Below are 23,440 nucleotides of genomic sequence, written 5' to 3'. Positions count from 1 at the left end.
TCCTGCCAGCTGTCCCTCCTGCATCTGTCAAGTCCTGGGCAGGGGAAGGGCTGCAAACAAGACAGATTAAATTCTGTGATACGTCTTCATTCTTGTTACCTTAGAATTTGTGGAAACCTTCTGAACACAAATTGATTCCAAATCAAGTTTTGAATATCAGAGTCAAGGAAATGAACTATTGATTTGCCCTCGGCTCTGCAGAACTCAATCAAAATGTCCTCATTTTCTGCTGTTTTTTTCCTTTTGCCTGTGGAAGGAATACTTCGGGTAAGAACCAATTCCAAGGCTGGTAGATGATGTTTGAGAAATAGTGGCTTTCCTTGCCCCTGTCATTCTCAGGTGTCGATGCACATATGGTGGCATTTTAATTTTTACAATGATTTTTTCTCCTTATTTTCTTTTACCTACTCACCAGGCCCTAACTCTCTCCTACGGAAAAATCCTAAAGATACTAAAACCACAGGAGATTTTCTTTTTAATACGCCCCATCAAGAACTATGATTTACACTATGCTGAGTGAAATCCATTGCAGTTGTCCTGCCTTCAAGTTTCTAGAATTTAATACAAACTTAAATATCTTATTGGATTAATGCATCCATTCAATGTTCTGCTGTTACTGTGATCATGTACTCAGACAAAAAAAAATTTTTCAAAGGAATTATTACTATAAATAGGCTGCTTTGTGACAGAGCCAGTTCTGCTCCATAATAGAAAACATTTCAACAAAAACATTTTCATCAAACTGGTTGGTTTTTAAAGAACTTTTCCAGATTAAAGTCAGCTTGACAGACTGGACTGCTTGGCAGCTGGACAAATTTAGCCAGGCTGCTAGACACATTTCTCAAACTTTTTCTAATTTCCTGTTACATAAGTAGTATAGAGTAAACGTCAAGATAGAAGAGAGGAAAAATAATAGAGCATTCTTATAAATATCTACCTCATATACACATTGCAATCTACATTCTGGGATACAGAAGGCACATTTGCTCAACTTGTTTAGTTAACAAAGCAAAACAAAATCTTCGTATGTTAAAACTTGATCAATGATTAGCTGCAAAGCTTTAAAACCCAAACCAGCAAAAAAGAAAAAACAAAAATTACTGGCTGATACTTGGTTACAGGAAGAGGAGAGCCTCATGCACCACTACAACCAGGGCCTCTAACACTGTCAAGGAGCTCTCTCCCTTTCTCTCATCCTTTCTCCTCTCTGCTTCTCTCTGCGGGCTGGCTTCATTCTTGCAGATCACCTTTATCGACCTAAGGCTACAACTAGAGCCACTTCTAAGTCATATTTTCTCAGCATCAAGACAAGAAAGTAAAGAAACTCTTCTCCCCCGCTACCAGCTTCTGTTCTTTAAAAATGGCAAGGAACGAGTCTACTGGGTCTAGTTTAGGACATATGCCCCTTCTCAGAGCAATCATTGTTGCCAAAGAATATGGTAGTCTAATCGGCTCGCCCATGCCAACATCACACCCAGCAACAATCACAACACCAGCGAGTCGAGGTCGAAGTTTAAAGTGCAACTCCCTTTTGCATCCTATATTAGACCAGCAGTTTCCCAAAACAGTCTCAGAGGGAAGGGAGCAAGCTTAGCAAACAAACAATAAATGCTCACCCGAGGTATGTGGCAATCACAACTCTACAGTTTCTACCAGGTAAGATTTGACATTTAAGATACCAGAGAGCAACTTAAATTCCTTTATATCAAAGATGTTGTTTCTCTAACATAAAATTATAATTGTGTGACTTGTTAGCAATGCTTCAACATGAAAAGAAATAATTTTATAGTGACATTAAGTAAACATATTTTCTCCATTTCTAGTATTCTCTGATATTCAAGTACTAGGTCTTTCTGGACATAAAACAAAACATTGAAGTATCTTGTCTCTCTCTCTCTCTCTCTCTTTCTCTCTCTCTCTCTCTCTCTCTCTCCACTTACAATAGGCTACATTAATAATTTTAGAGAGCCATGAATGATCTTTCCACATAATAATAAATGTTCTAGAATTGTTCTAATTCAGCAATATCAGCAGTGTCTAAAAGCTAAGTGAAAATACCATAAACATGTTCTGAGTGGAAATGGCCATTTCCTTCCTCATGTACGCATAACTGTGCAATCCTAGGAGCCAACTGAAAGGTGGCTTTTCCACTCAGTGTTGGGTACCACAGTCAGATGACCAGAGGAGCCGGAGGCTAGCCCAGCGTCCCCCTTAACAGTGCTGCTGTCACTACTCAGGATCACTGTTTCCTTGCCTGTAAAACTGATAGGACTGGCCAGGTGCGGTGGCTCACACCTATAATCCCAACACTTTGGGAGGCCGAGCTGGGCGGATCACTTGAGGCTAGGAGTTTGAGACCAATCTGATCATCACGGTGAAACTCTATCTTTACTAAAACTACAAAAATTAGCCGGGCATGGTGGTGTGCGCCTGTAATCCCAGCTACTAGGGAGGTTGAGGCACAAGAATTGCTTGAACCTGGGAGGCAGAGGTTGCAGTGAGCCAAGATTGTGCCACTGCATTCCAGCCTGGGTGACAGAGTAAGACTCTGTCTCAAAAAAAAAAAAAAAAAAAAAAGAGTAGATGAACTTTAAAGTTCTAAACTGTTATAATTCCAATAAAGAGTTTTGTTAATTTTGACTTTAAAAAATTAGAATTCTAGGCTGGGCACAGTGGCTCACACCTGTAATCCCAGCACTTTGGGAGGCCAAGGTGGGCAGATCACGAGGTCAGGAGATCAAGACCATCCTGATTAAAACAGTGAAACCCCGTCTCTACTAAAAATACAAAAACAAAATTAGCCGGGCGTAGTGGCGGGTGCTGTAGTCGCAGCTACTCAGGAGGCTGAGGCGGGAGAATGGCATGAACCCAGGAGGCAGAGCTTGCAGTGAGCCGAGATCGTGCCACTGCACTCCAGCCTGAGCGACAGAGCAAGACTCTGTCTCAAAAAAAAAAAAAAAAAAAAATTAGAATTCTAACAGAAAAGAACAACATAGTTGTGACATAAAGAGCATTTGCCAGGTGCCAGTGGCTCATGCGTGTAATCCCAACACTTTGGGAGGCCGAGGCGGGTGAATCACTTGAGGCCAGGAGTTCGAGCCAGCCTGGGCAAGATCCCTTCTCAATTTTTAAAAACTAAATAAAAGAAAAAAATAAAAGAGCTATTTTATTTTAATCTCTTACAGTCCAGCTAGTTGTCAGTCTCTTGGTCATTAAATGGTTACACGGCCCCTTGCCACCTTCGGGGCTGGGTGTCAGGGATACAGATGAGCAAGCATGTTGCAGTCCAAGAGCTGTGGAGGGGAGACAGCGTGCAAACAGACCATGAAAGTGCAATGTCAAAAGCATCCTAAGAAGGTAGTAGGCAAAGAACCCAGTGGGGAGGTGGCAAACCCTCCCCCACAATGACCTAACCGAGGAAGGGATGTTCAAGACGAGCCTAGAGCATCTGTACAGGTAGCCAAGTATGAGGGAAGAAAATCTGGGCGAGGGAGGAAGTATGGACCAAAGGAGCCCAGCAGGTTCTGAGAAAGGAAGTCTGGTCAGAGTGGGACGGGTGTGGGGCAGAGATGAGCGGTGAGGCCAAGGGACTTTCTCCTGTTGACAGAGAGAGCCACTGAAGGGCCTCCCACAGGAGTTCCGCACACACAGACCTGCCTCCTAGAAAGTCTCCTGGCAGCAGTGCAGAACGTGGATCAAGGGAAGAGTGGCCAAAGGCAGAGGCACTGAGCTATGGCAAAGCCCCTATATTCACTGAATGAGCCGATGAGGATCTGGGTTAAGGCAGTGGCAGGAGCAAGGGAAGAGAGGACAGGGGCTGCTGAAGGAGGAGGAGGCTTTCTGCGGCCCAGTAACTGAATTACATTTATCACTATGGGGAGAAAAAATTTTCCTCTACCCTCCTAGGTTAAGCACCTGGAGCCTGTGAATTAAACTTTAAAAAAAAAAAAAAAAAAAAAAAAGAAAGTAAAAAGAAAAAGAGAGATTAATGGGAAAAAAGGCACAGAGATTTTGTTAATCTTTATGTGCATGAGGGTTCACAGAAGTGAAACTCAAGCAATTATACTCAGGGGCTTATATACCATTTTAACAAAAAGAAGGGGGATTTGGGTGCTTCAAGGGATGATAAATCATAGGGAAGTAACTAGGAAATATATGGAAAACTAATGGAAGATAAAAACGGGCCAGGCATGGTGGCTCACGCCTGTAATCCCAGTACTTTGGGAGGCCAAGTCAGGTGGATCTCTTGAGGCCAGGAGTTTGAGACCAGCCTGGCCAACACAGTGAAATGTCATCTCTACTAAAAATACAAAAATTAGCGGGGTGTGGTGGCACACACCTGTGATCCCAGCTATTCGGGAGGTTGAGCCGGGAGAATCACTTGAACCTGGGAAGTGGAGGCTGCAGTGAGCCAAGATCCTGCCACTGCACTCCAGCCTGGGGGACAGAGTGAAACCCTGTCTCAATATATATATATATTACAATAAGGTCTGTTTATGCAAATTCACCTCCAGGTGGACTCCTCATCTCCGGTGATAAGAGTGGCCATTCCTTTCCTATATGGGGGCGGGAGACAGAGGGCACCTTCACAAAGGGAAATTCGTGCTTTCAGGCAGATAAGGGAGGGCAGAGCCTACTTCCCGCCTCTGTTGATTCTCAATGGCCTTCCCTTCAAAACAATCCTCATGCCAGTGTCGGATGTTGCAGAGGTATATTCTGATCTGCTTCAACCACGTGTGTGGTTTTTAGTTTAACCTTCCTGAGCTTTACTTTCCTCATCTCCAAAATGGGATAAAACTTTCCAGATGTGCAGTCAAAATAAAAATGCAACAATCCATTTAAACTACTCAAGACAACAGTAAGTGCTCAACAAACACAAACCATCATCATTTTTAAAATCATGCACCGTTGTCCAATCACCCCCAGGGGTAGGGGCAAGCCAAGCTGGCCAGTCCACCCCACATGCATATGAGGTCCTGCAGGCCGGGGCTTAGCAGGCGAGGGCACCCAGATGACCAGGAGTAAAGAGAGCCAGAAAATGAGGGGGAAGTGTCCTTGGGGTGCCAAAGGTCAAAGCTAGAAAAGCCAAAATCTGTCCTCAAGGTTAGGGGACTAGCACAGAGACAGAAATAAGAAACAAGGAAGCTCAGGCAGATGCAGGAACTGAGTAGGAAGCCAAGAGCACAGTGCTGAGAGGGAAGGTCTGGAACATGCTCCTGTGGGCGGGGCTGAAGAGTCCAGGCTGGGGTGGCCCCAGTGGGTCTACTTGATTCAAAAGACAGGAAGGACCTGAGCAGACACCATTGACCATCACCCACCAGTGAGCTTGCAGACACCTGCCAACAAAGACTGGAGAACCTTGTTATAAAGATTCTTTCTACTTTCTAGAAAAACAGAACATTAAACCTTCCCCCAAACCCCCAAGGTAACAGGGGGAACATGCAGTACTTCTCATTGTTCCTCCCATCTGAAACTGAAGGTATGAGGGAAGAGATCATTGAACAAAATAAGAGCCTTTAACCGACAGACTGTGTGCCAAGCCTCTTTCTAAATGTTTTTCCTACATTAATCTTCAAATCCCCACAACCCTACAAAGTAGACACTGTCATCATCCCCACGTTGCAGATGAGTAACATGAGGCTTAGTGATGGTCAGTAACCTGCCCTAAGGCATCCCGCCCTCAGACCCCAGGCTGCCTGACACCGAACCACCCCAAGCACTCTGCTTGACTGCCCGTGCTGAGGTGGAGCCCTGGGGGAATAAAAACCTGGACAGGAGGAAGGAACCCTCTTCCTCTGAGGGCAGAGGGGAAGTGGGCAAGGTCAAGTCTGGCACTGGAGAAGGAAGTCAGTTGAGGTCTGGTTTCTATGAAAGCGTTGAAAGGGGAGTGATCGTGGTGAACGCTAAGGCCGAGGATTTCCTGGAAGGGGCTGGGGCCCTGAGAGGCTGAGAGAAGGGCTGCCCGGGATGGGTGCTGCTTATGAAGTCAGGGGGCCCCAGAGGAGGGGTGGGGGGCGGCGTTGACAGGGTCCAGCCCCAGAGCTCTGGCCTTTTTAAAAAGTTTTATTTTATTTTTGACTGGGCGCGGTGGCTCACGCCTGTAATCCCAGCACTTTGGGAGGCCGAGACGGGCGGATCACGAGGTCAGGAGATTGAGACCACCCTAGCTAACACGGTGAAACCCCGTCTCTACTAAAAAATACAAAAAACTAGCCGGGCGAGGCGGCGGGCGCCTGTAGTCCCAGCTACTCGGGAGGCTGAGGCAGGAGAATGGCGTAAACCCGGGAGGCGGAGCTTGCAGTGAGCTGAGATCCGGCCACTGCACCCCAGCCTGGGCGACAGAGCGAGACTCCGTCTCAAAAAAAAAAAAAAAAAAAAGTTTTATTTTTAATTGACAAATAATCATTAAATACATTTACAGGGTACAAGGTGATATTTCTATATACGTATACATTGTGGAATGATCAAATCAGGCTAGTTAGCATATCCAGTACCTCAAATACTTATCATTTATTTGTGTTGAGAACATTTAAAATCCTCTTTTAGCTATTTTTAAATATACAATACATTACTATTAACTATAGTCACCATGCTGTGCAGTTGAACAATGAACTCCAGATGGTATTCATCACATCTAACTGAAACTTTGTATCCATTGACTAACCTCTCCCCGTCCCCGCACCCTCCCACGGCCTACAGCCCCTGGTAGCCACCGTTCTCCTCTCTACTTCTGTGATTTTGATTTTTTTAGATTCCACATATGAGTCAGATCATGGGGTATTTATCTCTCTGTGCTCTGGCCTTTTTAATTGCTCACTTTGGAGGTGTGATACAGTATTTGGGGGCTCCATTCTAATGTCTGTCTGTAGAGAAGGTGTGTGCTGGAAGCTTGCTGTTTGTCATGTGGCCCCAGTTCAGCAGCATCACCACCACCTGGGAGCTCACTGGAAATGCAGAACCTCAACCCCACTGATCTTCTGAATCAGAATCCGCACTTTTAACAAGCCCCCCAGCTGATCCGCCTGCACATCAGAGCGGGAGAAGCATGCGCTAGGAGGCAAGGTACCCATCCCCAAAGCTGCTGCTCAGCCCTCAAAGTCACTAGAGCTCTACAGTCTCATCGCCAGGATTCGCATCAAGATGTGAATCTCTGGGGAAAGAGAAAAGTGTCCAAGCCTGACTGAAAATCCAGCCATAGTCTATATATCAAATTCCAGATGAGGGACAACATGGGACAATTCCTTAACATTCTCTGAAAGGGAGGGGAAGCTGATCTGAGGGTGTAGCTTTTGCAGGAGGTGTTCCTGCTGCATATTCCGCAGGCTCTGGGTAGTGTTCCCACCAACACTCGGTCATCACTGAGCACCTACTATGCATCAGGTGCTCTCCTAGCTGCTGGGGATACCGCAGCAAACAAACCAGGCAAAAATCCCTGCCTCCAAGAAGCTTATGTTCTAATGGGGAAAGAAAACAAATTAAGTAAAAACACGCAGGATGTTTGTTGGTGTCAGTACTATGCAGGAATGTAAAGCAGGAAGGGATATAGACGTTATCAGTGGTAGTCTGCACTTTTAATAGTGGAGCCCAGGTAGGCTTCCTTGAGAAGGTGACATTGAGTCAAGACCCAAAGGAAGTGAGGGAGCAAGCTAGACAGCAGGGAGTGTTGCAGGCAGAGTAAACAGCCAGTGCAAGGGCCCTGGGGCAGGAGTGTGCCTGCTTTGCATGAGGTTCAAGGAGCCCTGTGTGGCTGGAGAGGAATGAACAAGAGGAATAGGAGAGGAGCTCAGAGACAGCACAGGGCCAGATCTGCTGGGCCTCATAGACCATCATAGGAATTTTTGCTTTTACTGTGAGTGAGATTCCAGGAGGAGTTGGATTCTGGACATCGTGTAGATAGAGCCAAGAGGATTTCCTGGCCAGTTGAATGTGGGATGACTCCAGGGTTCTTGGCCTGAGTAACTGAAAAGATGGAGTTGCCATCGTCTGAAATAGGGAAGACCCAGGGTGGAGCAGGCCAAACAAAATCCAGAGCAATAGAGAATGTTGCAAAGCACTCAAGGAAAAACGTCATGTTATTATTTCATATGTTCTAGGAGCAACTGGGTTTTAGTTATAGTTGGAAAAGATAGTTAGGTGTTCCCTCCTCCCTTACTCAAAGGATAAACTAAACTATCAGATTACCAAGTCCAAGCCAAATGGCAACAGTGAGCTGGCACCAAGTACATCTGAGCTCGTACATGGCCCTGAACACTGCCCAACAGATACAATCCTGCCAACTGTGATGGAGGCTACAGGCCAGGTCTCACCATGAAGTCGGTTAGCACTCATTAGCCGTCATGTTCTCTGCACACTCCCCACGTCTTGATTCTCTCAGAATGAACTTTATTTTATTTTATTTTTTGAGACAGAGCCTCACCCTGCCACCGAGTACAATCCTGGCTCACTGCAAGCTCCGCCTTCCAGGTTGAAACGATCCTCCAACCTAAGCCTCCCAAGTAGCTGGGATTACAGGCAAGCGCCACCATGTTGGCCAGGATGGTCTTGAACTCCTGACCTCAGGTGATCCACTCACCTCAGCTTCCCAAAATGCTGGGATTACAGGTGTGAGCCAATATGCCTGGCCTCTTAGAATGAACTTTTAATACCATTAGTGCTTGGCTTCTTCCATCCTAGCAGAGAAGAGCCTTTCTCTGCTTCTAGGGTCACCAGCATGGCCAGGGGACCTGCCCAGGGCACAACACAGCCAGGCTCAAAGAGTTGTTGGAGACCTTGCTGGCTCAACTTCTGAGACCCCTGTAACTAACCTTTGTGAAAATCGACAAAAATATGACAGGACCACCCAAATGTAAAAGCTGGTCATCCTCTTTTTAAAAATGCATGAATGTGTACTCAGTTGTCTGAAGAACAGTTGGCTGTATCCTGTACTTGCAGTGCTGGGATCCTCAAGAAGCATCGGTTTCATGATTTTACAGGTCATGAAAAAGAGTCTATAGATTAGCTGGAGGTACATAGCTGGTTAGCGGCAGAGCCTAGACAAAGACCCTGCCCTCTGATCCCCACTCAGTGGTGCCCCCAATACATGAAGTGCAGCCCTCTGTGGTGCAGAAGTGTGCCAAGAAGTGGCCACGCCAAACTGTTCTTATAAAGACAGCTCTGAAACCTCTTAAAAACAGGGAGAGTTGAAATTGTATGCGAATAGGATTTGTATGGCTCTCTCTCTGGAAACATCCGAAGATCCTAATTCCTTTGATCTGTGAGACTTTGGGATAGCAATTTCCTCAGAACATGATCTCGAGCGGCCACATGTCACAGCACTTCCCCCAAGTGCTGCTGAAATGTTTGTGCCATGATGCAGGAAGGGTCAGGAGGCTTCCCATTATTATATTTGCTATTACTTTTTGTAATATCCTTAGAATATATCAATGTTGGTGACCACTACTTTCCAGCACTTCATCCCGCTGGCAATCTTTCTTGTTTCTTGGAGAGCTTGGCAGAGTCATCTTGGAACAGAGAATGTGCACTTCGGTGCCGAAGGAAAGGTGCTCTATGTGGCAGGCAAAGAGCCCAGAGGACATTCTCTGTTGGAAGAAGGAGAACATCCTCTCACTCAGCATCCACCTCATGGTGACTGGACCCCATCAGGAGTACTCAGGTTTAGGAAGGAAGGTGGCAACTTTACCCTGTTAGATTGTGGCTGGTTTCCTTGTAACAAGGTTTTAAAGTTGTTCTGAAGCTCTGAAATACTTGTATTGTCTCTCAAAAATCTTTCCCTCCTCACTTCTAGCTCCATTTTTTAAGTCTTCTAGATCCAATTTTTAAAAATCCTCTTAGGAATTAGATGTGTATGAACTGTGCTGTACTTATAAGTACACAAATTTCTGGTGCATGAAGGACATGCTCAATAAGTGTGCACTGGGTGAATTACTGTAGTTAAAGTTTTAAAAGCCATATGACACTGAATGCTAGGGAGGCATTTTTTAAGTAGTAAGAAAAATAGTAATTGGTTCATTCAGCAAAACAAACCAGGACATGTTTGTTAAGCAGTTATCTTTTTCAAAAAATAGACTCATTGAGACTAAATTCAGCAGGTACCATCAATGCATTAACATCAGAATGGCGTCCTGTGATAGGCAGATTATTTGCTTAATAATCCACAGGAAAACCCAAAACAAATAAAATGGTAAAATGTTCTAATCACTGCTTTATTTATTTATTTATTCATTTACTTTGAGTCGAAGTCTCACTCTGTCACCCACGTTGGAGTGCAGTGGCGCCATCTCAGCTCACAGCAACCTCCATCTCCTGGGTTCAAGCGATTATCCTGCCTCAGCCTCCCATGTAGCTGGGATTACAGGTGCATGCCACTGCGCCCAGCTGATTTTTTGTATTTTTTAATACAGATGGGGTTTCACCATGTTGGCCAGGCTGGTCTTGAACTCCTGACCTCAGGTGATCCGCCGGCCTCAGCCTCCCAAAATGCTGGTATTACAGGTGTGAGCCACCATGCATGGCCCCCTGCTTGCTTTCTTTATCCAAAGATGTTGTAAATACATTGAAATGACAAAAACATTTGGAACACTGCAAAAGCCTTCTATCTGGAAATATGCAGCCATAAATTCAATGAGTTTACATACTTTGTGCCACTTTGCCCTCGTGTGGGATTTTGATTATATGCAGAGTGCTTAATTTCTTTGGAAGAGATGCGTAAATGAAAGTTTCATCCCCACTCTTACATTTCAGCTCTCCTCTACCTCTTTTTGTGTGTGGTTGCTGGGGGGTTACACAAAGTATTATGTCTGACTTCATATGGATATGCAATCAATATTAACCCCAAATAGCTTAAACAATATATTCTTCATTAAAAAACAGGCCTTCGTCACTCTTCATACTGTGAGTAAGCAGTCACACACACAAAAAAGACAAATACTCTGACACCCTCCAAATTAACTCTGGCAGTTTCCAGGAGTATTCACCAAAACGATACTGTAGGAATCACACCGGCCTGGATTCCAGCCCCTTTAACACACAACTGATTTGTCCCACCTGGCAAAGGGCCAGTTTCATGCCAGACAATGACCTTCTAGGAAGACTGTGCTGTATTTATAAGTACACATATTTCTGGTGCTTCACTATCCCTCCATCTCCTCTGTATTGTCAGAGGTTGTGCTAAACTGTTCTTTCATAAGTCACCCCTTCAGCACTGCCTGGTGACCAGTGCTTGACTGGGGCACATGGCGAACTCCCCATCTGAGCCCTCTTGCAGTTGGGCAGGGCATGGGGTTAGTCCTACCCAATGAGTTTCAAGGAAAAGGGAGTGCCATTGATGGGATAAAGCTCAGAAAAGTCCAAGTGGGCTCCTCCAGGGCGATGCGGAGGCAACACACCCCAGATAGTGCAGCTACAAGGTAGTGGGGCCTCAGTTATCGTGGGGGTCTTTGTCCAGGACTGTGTGGAGCACAGCCCCCTGCCAGCTTCGGTGAAACAGGCAGCAGAGCTAGGAGTGAAGGCAGCTGTAGGGCTGTTCATTTCTACGGTATTCTGACGAATGCGATGAGTTGGCGTTGCTCCTGAGACACCTGGACCAGGTATCTCCCCTGTAAAGGTTCTGCCCACTCTCCAGCAAGCCTACTTTCCTGCCCCGGAACAGGTCACACAAATTAGTTGCACAGACCCAGGATTTCCCGGGGGGTGCCTTCAACCTCAAGAAATGCCACCTTCCTCTAGCCCCACCTCAGCACTCCTCTCCTCTTTCCAAACACATTTGTGGGCATTCTTGGAAGACGATTGCTGGTAATCCCTGTGCAGCCAGGACTCATTTCCAGGACCCGCCTCCCAGGAAGCCCAGGCCCAGACACCAGCTCCCGCAGGAAGTTCTCTTGCCCTCAGCCGGCCCCCTGGCTCCTTTCCAGCCCCTCACTGAATTCAGTTCACTGCCAGCTTTTCTGAAAAGCACACAAAGACTTGCCTCCCTACCTATCAGAGATGCCACCTTCTCCCTCTGTTCCTAAGTAAAGACTCATGTTTCTGCATTTTTCTCTTCCCCCTCTGGTAGAAGGAATCAGCCGCTTTCCACTGGGATCCAGAAGCTGAAATCTGAAATCCAGTCCTGAGGTTACAAAGGACGATCTCACAGATTGTCTCGTCTGTTCCAACTCAGGCAATTTCTGCACAGATGCTTTCAGCTAAACTGCTTCCATGCTCCACTTCTGATTTTCCAGAATTTCCTTGTTAGTTTAAGCCTGCCCCCTCCTGTTATTTTTAGATTTGATTTTACTCCTTTTAAAAGGCCAGGGGTGGGGAGTTTTTGTGGGGATGGAAGAAAAGAATTGTTTTTGTCTTTTTAATTACAAGCAGCTGACAAAGACAACTCAGTGGTAGAAAATGGTTGAGTCGAACGGCCTCTAGCTCCCAATGCTGCGTCTCCTCCATCAGCCACAACTGAGCAGAGCAGCAACAAAGTTAATCAAGTGTCCTCTGCCTTTTCCAGAAGATGCATGTTATCTGAGATATCTACAGGGATTCCGACAGAATTGGAATCCTTCCCTTTCCATTCATCCTCATAGGTCAGTTGTTTTGTAAAGCCAGAAGGGAACGTCTATGACTATCTTCATATTAGCAGGGAGGGGTCCAGCACCAAGGGAGGTTAAGGGAGTGACTGAGATGGTCCAGCCTATTGAAGTCTCTAGTGCCCCCTTCCAAATACTGAGCCTGTCTTTTGAATCCACACTTCTCAGCTGACCTAATATTTAAAACAGACAAAAGTTCCTTCAAGCGAGGAACCTCTTCCTTGTATAGTCTATTTCCCAAGTCCTAAGGAACCAGAGCAGTGTTGCATGTGCAAACAGTCAGAGGACCACTGGGCTTTCACTTATCCTCCCCTACCATATTGCTGTTGTTAACCTTCTTTCCAAACACTTTCTGCTTTTCCCTCTCTCAACCAAATGTAGCCCTGTGCATACTTTATGAGCTTGGAGAGTTTATTTACATGCCTTTTTGTTAACTCTAAGACAGTATAATTCCAGATTTTCTTACAAGACTTCATTTAGTTTCAGTCTTCAAAGTCACATTATTAAATGTGCTTGTAATTAGAGTGTTCCATAATTACATATAATAATTCAAAAGTCCTGTCTCTGCTCTCAGGTAATTCACATTCTGAATGGAACACAGCATTTGTTGTGGCCCTAGCATGGAATACAGTTTTATATTGGCAAACTCTTGCCTTCTTCCTTGTTCCCCCAGATGTAAGAAGGTCATGGGGTCGAAGTGACCAAATGAACTGATTACAAGTTGTCAATGGAACTAATCCAGGAAAGTCCTGATGATGATAAACTCAATGCACGTCATATGGCAGACAGAAAAAAACATGTGATCTGGAAACTCTGTCCTGCTCACCAGCAAAATTAGGACACTCGATTGTAAAAGACAGAAACTCAACCCAAGCTAGTTGCTTGAGCAAAACGGGAAACGTATTAGAAGGTTCACACCCACCTGGAAGGAGGAGGTGCCACTGGACATCAGAGACGGGATCAGAGACTCGCAAACCCCAGCGCGCATCATGCTCGCATGTTCATGTGCTCGCGCTCTCTCTCTCTTCTCTGCATTTCTCTGTGATTTAGCTTTATTTCCACCAGACTGGCTTTGCCTATGTAGTGAAACTGGGAGCCAGTCTTCATTCCCCAGCTTAACCATCAGAGTAGGATTAACCCTTTTTCTGCAATTCCAGTTGCAAATCCCCTGAGAAATGACTCGGTTGGACTGACAAGAGTCAGGTGCCTATGTCCACTCCTGGGTATTGAGAGCCTTGCTCAGATGAGGGGAGATCATTGAGCCCTACAGTCACTTCAGTTTACATCTACCCCAATATGTGGCAATAGGCAAGTTCCTTCACTCCTCTGAGCCTTGGTTTCTCCATTGTAAAATGAAAAAGTGAGTGAGTGGTGACAAAAATAATACCTTCTTCAACGAGCTGTTGATCATTTTACATAGATAACCAACGTCAAAGCCTTGGGCTGCGTTGGTACATGAAGCATCAATAAATGTTCATTTTTCTTCCAAGGTGAATCTTAAAGTCAAGGAAGAAGTCAGCACGTTAAAATGGAGAGGAAAATTATTTGAAGCACAGGGAACGGAATGGGAAATGCAATACAATTCCGAGTAAGAGGCACTACAGGAGTTGTTAAATGGAGGGTAATTGAGCCTTAAGTCATTCCCACCCATAAATCATCCACAAGATCCGTGTTCTAGGAAAAGGGGCACTAGCATTAGCTATTGGGAACATGGAATGTCAAGTTGACCAATTAATCTGTAGCTTATAAGACATTCTTTGCTATCGAGGGGAAGATTATTTCAGTCAAGTAGCATTTTAGGGCCAACATAAAAAGAATTGTAAAAGATATGGATTTTGATGAACTCTGAGGAGCAAAAGCTGCATTTGCTCATATTCCCTTGATAACTTTTTGGAGTCAGTCCAATGAGCATACCTGGCTATGCAGTCAGATAACTTGAATTTACTACTAGTTCTACACAAATATTCCCTATGTTGTCTTCCCTCATACATCTCATCCTTAAGTTTTATGAAAGGAAAAATAGACTTCATTTTCTGCATTTCTTAGGTAAGAATACTACACTGATGGAGTATTAAAATCAGCAGATTATAAAATTTCCAGTTTCCCCAAAGCTTTGCAAATTTAGTGCATCTACATTTTGGCCTTTCTGCATTTGAATCAATTTGACACACCAACATCTGTTCTTGATAAAATAACATGAAATGTAGTATCTCAATGGTGGCACAGAATCAAACTCCACTCCCCTCTTGTTTCACATCACTTTCTTTGGTATTCCCCACATCATCTTCTCCTCCAGTTTGTAACTGACCATGACATCTGTCAACTCACTAGAATTCACCTGCCCCAGCCTTTCATTTCCCTGGGCACTCATGGGCTACTGAGGGCAATGGCCAATGCTTCATCAGTGTGGGGGGTAGAGTCTTATCCAGTTGTCTCACCACTTTGTCAGCTTCATTCCCCTCCTTGAGCTTTGGCTTGACCCAGACCTACTGTTTCAAAGAAGTCTTCTCTTACTATTCCAGTGCACGGTCACATTCTTATCTAACACTTACTTAGATCATCGGTACTTTGATCTTAATTAAAGGCTGCCTGGTTTTGCAATTTTATTTTTGCATTCCTATGTCTGGGACCTTTCTGTGGTCAGCAGCACCCAACACAAAGCCTAGCACAATGCCAACGCACAGCAGAGGCTCCACAAATACATGCACAAATGCAGACATGAACAGAATGCTTTCTACATGGGTTGGCGTTTCTAGTCTTTAGGAATTGAGTTGTATGTCAGACCTGAGTCTAAAGACAGCAGATTTTGGCTCAACTCTGTCAGTTCTTCCTATAACAAATTGTCTCTTGGATCTGGAGAAGCTAAGATCAGCGTATGGAGGTAGAAAGAAACAGGGAACCATGTAGAGATGGCATGGAGTTACGGCCAAGCATAGGGTGGGGACAGAGAAAGGAGATGAGCCAGCATACCAAATCCTGCTCCGGGAAGCAAGTGACTTGCATTCTGTCCCTGGTCAATCACTAAAAAGCAGGTTCTGTAATACAGCGAAAGTCATCTAAATTCCCAAGCCCAAGAAAATTCATGGACATCTACCAATGTGTATACAGGTTCCCACCTCCCCATCAGAAGAACATTTCCTGCAGGGCTTAGAAACCATCTATTTGAAGGTCTAAGAAACAGAACTATTGTCAGCCTAGCAAAAGACTTTCCAACCCAGGAGAAAAATCACCTGCAGGCCTGAGGACTGCTGGAATAATCACAGCAATGTGGCCTGGGCCATTAAGACCACTGGCAGATGACCCTCAGAATTAGGGACCAGCTATCCCCTCTCCCTTGGCACACTGGACACCTAAGCATTCCCTGTTCCAGAAACCAGCTTGACTAGAAGAAGGTGGAAGAGGGAGAAACTCCCAAAGATTGAACATTGACCAATAAGTGCCTGATCTAACTGCTTTAAACCAGAAAATATTGAGGTATATATCTTTAGCTTTCAAATATAAATTCTTCCCCAGCCTCCAAACCATTTGCTGAACAGGGTTCAAAAATAAATTGAGATCAATTATATTATATTTTGTTAAAGGTCTACAATACTGATCAATATTCAGCAAGAGATTTATTGCTTTGCCTAACTCATTTCATGCCATCCACTGGAAGACCCAATAGTAATGTCTAGGGCTTGAGTGTGGGATGAAAAGAAGGGGAAGTCCTACAATATAAGGAAAGAACACTCTCAGCATCGCTCTACTAATATATTCACTTTAGCCTTTTGTTTTTCTCTGCTTGGTCAATACATTTATTGTCTTATCTGCAAAATCTTCATAGAAAATCGTTAAGTTTAGCACTCAGCAGACCTCAGAGCTCCTGAGCTCTAAGGAAGCCTGCCTGCTTTTGAGCTACCTGATCATTCTTCTGGGCAGGGGACAGTTTGGGAGACAGGTCCCACCTCTTCTTTTCAGCTTCTTTCTTGGGCTTCTTGTAGACTGAATTCTCTCCTTCAGCAGCATGAGCTTTCTTATATCTCTCCTCCACCAAGTCTGGAGTTACGCAGTTCTTTACGTATTGTGAGAACCGTTTCCTGTAAGCATCTTCATCTTCTATTAGGTGATGCATATAATCTGCAACATTCTGACCTGTGATGTGCTTCTAATGCACTTGTGCATTAAATTCCTTGCTTTCAGAATCATATCCAGGGAATCATTTGGTACTTTGTGGGATAGACAAGCCTCCATCCACAGCTTCCAGGGCCCCAAAAACTTTATTGTCAGTGGTGGTTCTGGCAAGGCCTGCATCCAAATAGTAGGTGAAGGCATCAGGCTGACCATCAATGCTCTCCGCATCATATTCATCTCTGGTCACCTCCTCTTGGCCTTCCTAGATGGCGTCCATGCCAAACGTGTTGAGAAGCCTGCAGGCCACTACGACGTGCTGAAGCATAATTTGTCAGGCCAGCCTTCACACCATATTTTGGTACTTTATGTGCATAAACTGCACAGACAGTCACATGCCCTTGCACACAGGCATAAGCAATCTGACAAATGATATCTCTGTTAGGAGTTACATGAACTATCATCCTGGATTTGGACATGTTGTACTTATTTTTATCCTGTATCACCAAGCGTTTCCAAGCATAGTAATCAGTTTTACCCCCTCATCTTCTAAATGTCACTTGGTATTGTTTAAAGTAGGCCTATTCCTGACAACTGTACGAAATGCCATCCTGAGGAACAGAGACCTATGTCTGAAGCTCGACACAGACCTGCAGGCCCAATATCACTGGGGGTGTTGGGGGGATCTTTTTGTCCTTTTAATTACCATCTAAACCACTGTCAATTCTAAATGTGAACATTTGTTATTCTAACCTAGGCTTGTGTGTCTGGTTCCTCACTTGGTGTTGTTTTAAGGTATTGGTTCCAGGCCCCCTGACAATAAGAACCAAAAGATGCCTGGTGACCAGACAGTCCAGGCACCTTCCCTGGAGACGCCAATTCAGCAGGTTAGAGTGGGACCCAAGAATCTTGGCTTATTAACAAGTGCCCAGGGAGGGTAGAGAAACTCCGCTTTAAGGTGGTGGTTCTCAAAGTGTGGTCCTTGGGCCCGCAGCAACATTTCCAGGAAACTGGTTACAAATCAACCACCTCAAACCTGATAAACCAGAAAATCTGGGTGTGGGACTCAGTAACCTGGGTTTACACAGTCTTTCAGGGAATTCTCATATGCTTTAAAGTTTGAGAACCACTGCCTTCAGGAAATGATAAACAGGCAGTAAATAACAATTTATTAGCTTAAACCATTCATTCATTAGTCCACAGCCCGCCCGTACCAAAAGACTCAGCAAGAATCTCTCCAGTGTCCTGGTGCCCCCATGGCATTAGGTTGCTGTGACCATGGTTCTAGACTCAGCCACACATTTAGAGTCACCTGGGGAGCTTTTAAATCTCCCGCTGCCCAGACAGCACCCCACACCCACCAAATCAGAACCTCTGAGCGTGGGAACCAGGCATCTGCAACTGCTTAAGCTAGCCAGGTGGTTCCAATGTGCAGACCAGTTTGGGAACCACTGTCAGAGCACCTAAAAAGCCCCTGAAATCAGACTTGCCAGAAAAGATAACAATTACGACACAGACAAGCAAGGGGGTAGGAGATCATAGAGGAGGCCCAGCAGGGAGCTTCCTTCATTTATTCACTACTGTGCTTCAAAAGAAGTGTTTAGAAGCAAGGGAGGGCGTGTAGGAAGCTATCTTTTACAGGATAAAAAGACTAGAAAGGTTTCCCGGAAGTCACTGGGGAATTTGGAACACGCCCTCATTCTCCTGAACGTGCCCCAAGACTCAAGAAGTGGATAGGTTGAAGCAGGAAGGATAAAAGTTTTCACCTGCCCCTCTCAACGCTTCCTGAACACACTTGAGCACTACCAGCCCTTTAATTCACATCTCCCGCCCTAACGGGGCTTGGCAAACAGTGGCTGAGAGCAGGACTGGGTCCCAGGGTGCAGGATGATGGTGAAGGTGATAGTGAGAAAGAGAGTGGGGGAAGGGGAAGGAAGAGGAGAAGGAAAAGGAGGGAGCTCACCTTCCTGCGAGGTTCCCATATGCTAAGCCCAGGGCCTCAGTCATTTTCTTCTTTAACTTCACACAGCAACTCCATTTGGCAGTGGATGATCTGAGGCCACAGGACTTGCCCCAGGTCATTTCTGTGAGTGGCAAAAGCACTCTCCAGTAGAGACAGTGAATGCCCCGGAGGAATCAAGGATGTAGGGGGCAAGCAGGAAAGAGACTCTGAGAGGGGAGACACATGAGGCCGCTGGGCCAGGCCCACAGTATAGTGAGGCCGTGCAAAAGTCAGCCTTACCATCTACTTTAATCCCGGGGTGAGGTTCTGGATCGTGGGGAAGGAATGGAGGCTTCCTGTGGCATCCAGAGCAGCTGGGGTGAGGGAAAGCGCACAGGAAGCGGGCCTGGGGCAGTGGCCACGTACTGGCGCACATGGATGGATTTTCACATCCAGACAACCAATGCAGCTACATCGGTGAGTGTCAGCGAAAGGTGAGCCCTGGTTTCACCCGGTGCAGATACAGAGCATAAGGTTTTTTTGTGGTTTCAGAGATTCATATCTTTTAAAAGCCCTTTGGCATCTTCCTTAAGCCTCATTCTTCATGAGGTCCCAGATGTCTCAACTGGGCCACAAGCACAAGCATGTCTAACTGCATCCCTGAAGATGGGGCTCCCCTCCCCTCCACCAGAGGGCCCATCCTGGGGGCTCTTTTCGAAAGCCAGTGCATATAATTGTTGAATAGGAAGAACCTGATGGGTACTGTGGTAGGGAGAGCAGGGGATAAATTCCTAAAACATTACACAAATGTATCTCAAATTTCCCATCTGAGCTGGAAGAAATGCCCCAAAATATAACCAAGAGGAGCAGCTCTTCGCTTCAGTGTTGCAAGTTTTCAGTCTGTTAGGCAGGAAAGCCTCAGCTTAGGCAACTTTAGAGAAAATCTCATTCAGTGAAGAGGCCCACGAGATTGGGGCCCGGCTGGGAGTCTCAGGAGAATACAGTGAAAACAAATCACAAGGCTGCTGCTTCAATGATGTAGATCAAACTGTGGAATAAACATTCATAAAGAAAAATATGGACTGATATATATATTGTCAAGCAATACCATGACAAGCATTTTGCACAGATTTAAGGAAATCAGAGCACAAGAAAGGGGAAGCACCCAAGCCAATGCCTATGCCAGGCAAAGGGCGAAGAATGATCAGCCAAGCGTTCAACCACCAGTTGATAGTTACAGGGTAAAGTGAAAACTAAACTGTTTGGTTGTGAAATGAACCTAGCACTACATAGACCCCAATCACTGACACAGCATGTACAGTAATAACAGCCAACAATTACAGAATGCTGGAAAGTCCTTTGAGAAGCAGTCAAATGAAACTCACAGCATCTGCCGTGGGAAAAATGTTGAGGATATTGTCCACTGTATCACCCAGGTCCCCACAGGAAAGACCCCATTAAAAAATTTCTTCTTCTTTTTTTTTGAAAGCTGAGACAAGCTTTACTTCCCTTGAGGAAACAGTCTGTCACTCCTGAGCATGAAAGTTATGTCCTAACTGTTCATTTCTCTTTCTTTTTTTTTTTTTTTTTTTTTTTTTTTTTCCTGAAACGGAGTCTCGCTCTGTTGCCCAGGCTGGAGAGAAGTGGCGTGATCTCGGCTCACTGCAAACTCTGCCTTCCGGGTTCAAGCGATTCTTCTGCCTCAGCCTCCCGAGTAGCTGGGACTACAGGCGTGCACCACCACGCCCAGCTAATTTTTGTATTTTTAGTAGAGATGGGGTTTCACCATATCGGCCAGGCTGGTCTCGAACTCCTGACCTCATGATCTGCCCACCTCAGCCTCCTAAAGTGCTGGGATTATAGGCATGAGCCAATGCGCCCTGCCACTCTCACTCTCTCTCTCTCTCTCTCTCTCTCATTTTTTAAAGCTTTTAGGAAGCTCACAGTCAAATCAAAATTCAAATATAGCATAGGTCTTGATCGCCTATACCATTAATCTCAAAACCACTCTTTAATCTCACCATCCCCATAGGGAAAAATTTAAGGACAACTCCCTACTAGATGTGTATTTATTTATTTATTTATGAATCATATACATGGCCAGGCATGGTAGCTCATGCCTGTAATGATGGCACTTTGGGAGGCTGAGGCAGGCGGATCACTTGCATCCAGGAGTTTGACACCAGCCTGAGTAACATAACAAGACCCCATATCTACAAAAAAATTAAAAATTAGCCAGGCATGGTGGCACATGCCTGTAGTCTCAGCTACTTGAGAGGCTGAGGAGGGAGGATCACTTGAGGCCGAGAGGTTGAGGCTGCAATGAGCTATGATTGTGCCACTGCAGAGTGAGAACTTGTCTCTAAATAAATACACAAATAAAATACATGTACGTCTATTATTACCTGATATTTTAAAGCATAATATACACAGAGGCCAGGGCTCATTGTCAATGACTGAGGATATAAATCCATATTTCAAAGGGTCTTCTAGGGGCCGGGCATGGTGGCTCACGCCTGTAATCCCAGCACACTGGGAGGCTAAGGTGGGCGGATCACCTGAGGTCAGGAGATCGAGACCAGCCTGGCCAACATGGCAAAACCCCACCTCTACCAAAACTACAAAAATTAGCCAGGCGTGGTGCCAGGTGCCTGTAGTCCCAGCTACTTGGGAGGTTGAGGCAAGAGAATCCCTTGAACCCAGGAGGCGGGGGTTGCAGCGAGCCGAGATCACACCACTGCACTCCAGCCTGGGCAACAAGAGTGAAACAGTCTCAAAAAAAAAAAAAAAGTCTTCTAATAATTTCAAATTGTTTTAATTTCTTCTTTCACACCCAGTTAGATTGGACTGTCATAACATTTACTTCCAATGAGGCTAACAAAGAACTTGTCTGAGTAGTAGGAGAAGCACCAGCTTTGCTATTTTCTTATTTGCTTGAATATAATGCTAGCATGTGAAGTGAAAGAAGTAGTTTCTGTGCGGAAGTAAGTTTCAGCTTGCTATCCTCCTTCTCTGAGGATTCACATAAACATGAAGAGTATAAGCCACAAACCCATGGAACCGGACACAGGTGACATTAAATGAAGACCCAAAGGAAGTGAGGGAACCAGCTAGACAGTTGTCTAGGGGAAGAGCGTTATAGGCAGAGTCAACAGCCAGTGGCAAAGCCCTGGGGCAGGAGTGTGCCTGGTTTGTGGGAGGAACAAGGAGCCCCAAGTGGCTGGAGAGAAATGACGAGAGGAGTCAGAGAGGAGCTCAGAGACTTCACGCAAGGCCAGATCCCGCTGGGCCTCACAGACCATAGTAAAGATTTTTGCTTTGGCCATGAGTGAGATGACAAGCATGAGTGTACTGCAGGATGCCACAGCCTGCCGAGAGCAGCCAAAGCAGGGAGGTGGCCCTGCCAGCCTCCCTGTGGTGTGGAGCTCCTGCCCGCATTCCTCAGGGCCCTGTGTCTTCCCTTGGTGTTGTGGGCTGGTAGAGTGAAGCATACGCCAGTCACCATGTTAAATATGACTAAATCTTCATGCCTCTCCTTTTGGAATGAAGAGTGACTCTGGCTAAACATACCTAAACATTCTAGTATGAGCATATGTTTTCCCATACCACAGTTGAGTCTGTGGATACACACCACTTTGGAACTCACTATCTGTCCCTCCATCCATTTCTACATTTTCCTGGTCCTAACTCGTCCTGACTTTGGGCCCTCACTCTTGAGTTTTATTTATAGTAACCATTATTTTTGCCTGGGTTCTCATTAAACCATTTATGGAATGGAAGTACATATTTCTACATGTTGCAAACAGAATGGATGCAAGAAACTGAATGAGGCCTCCCACTCTCAATGTCCATCTTGTTATTTTGCCTAATCACATATTTGGGAATCTGTAAGTTTGGGGTTCTTCCATGCACCTTTATCTGCAAACCCTTCAAGGTCATGTTCAGAGGAATAAATGAAACGTGATTATCCACTGCAACATGATTATCAACTGAGGAATAAATGTAACATGATTATCAACCAGCATTGATTATCAACTGAAACTGAAATACCTAGACTTTAAGAAGATGTTAAGTATGTATCAAAATAAAGATTAAGGCCAGGTGCAGTGGCTCCCACTTGTAACCCCAGCACTTTGAGAGGCCCAGGCAGGCACACTTGAGCTCAGGAGTTTGAGACCAGCCTGGGCAATATAGGGAGACTCCCACCTCTACAAAAATTACAAAAATTAGCCAGGCATGGTGTCATGCACCTGTAGTCCCAGCTACTCAGGAGGCTGAGGTGGGAGGATGGCTTGAGCCCAGGAGATGGAGATTGCAGTGAGCTGAGATCGTGCCACTGTTCTCCAGCCTGGGCAACAGAGTGACACCCCATCTCAAAAAAAAAAAAAAAAAGTACAAAAAACAAAATAAGGGTTAGGACCAGTGACAAAATTAGGATTAGGGTTAGATTTGGGTGATGAAAACCCTTAGAAAACAGTGACTTTAACATACTAGGTTTTATTCATACATGTACAAAAATGTCCAGAGCAAAGGTCTCTAGGGTTAGTCTGGACACTCCATGAAATTATGTGGGGTGCAGGCACCTTCCAGGTGTTCCTAGGATATGATCCTCATCCCTGGGATTTAAGGTGGCAGCTAGATCTCCAACCACCATGGCCGCTTTGCAGGTGGCAGGGAAGGGGAGCAGGGGATATGATGGTGCTCTGTAAGGACACCATCCAGGAATGCCCCACGCTGCTTCCCCCTTCATCTCATTGGCCAGCAGTTATCCAGCCATACTGGTGAGTGGGAAATGCAGGCACTAAAAATCAGGGAGAATGGTTAC

At 45.3% G+C, this 23,440-nt stretch overlaps 1 protein-coding gene and 1 pseudogene across 1 annotated transcript in view; one reads left to right on the top strand and one right to left on the bottom strand.

Moving 5' to 3' along the window:
- The window catches only part of SP9 (Sp9 transcription factor), a 921,284-nt gene that overhangs the window by 439,003 nt on the left and 458,841 nt on the right, over positions 1-23,440 (top strand). The gene's annotated exons all lie outside the window — the stretch shown is intronic.
- On the bottom strand, positions 16,420-17,295 carry LOC126932325 (60S ribosomal protein L5-like; annotated as a pseudogene).

This window comes from Macaca thibetana, chromosome 12 (genome assembly GCF_024542745.1).
Source record: "Macaca thibetana thibetana isolate TM-01 chromosome 12, ASM2454274v1, whole genome shotgun sequence".
NCBI lineage: Eukaryota > Metazoa > Chordata > Mammalia > Primates > Cercopithecidae > Macaca > Macaca thibetana.
The sequence above is the reverse complement of the archived record's forward strand: the minus strand, read 5'-3'. Positions and strand labels throughout refer to the sequence as shown.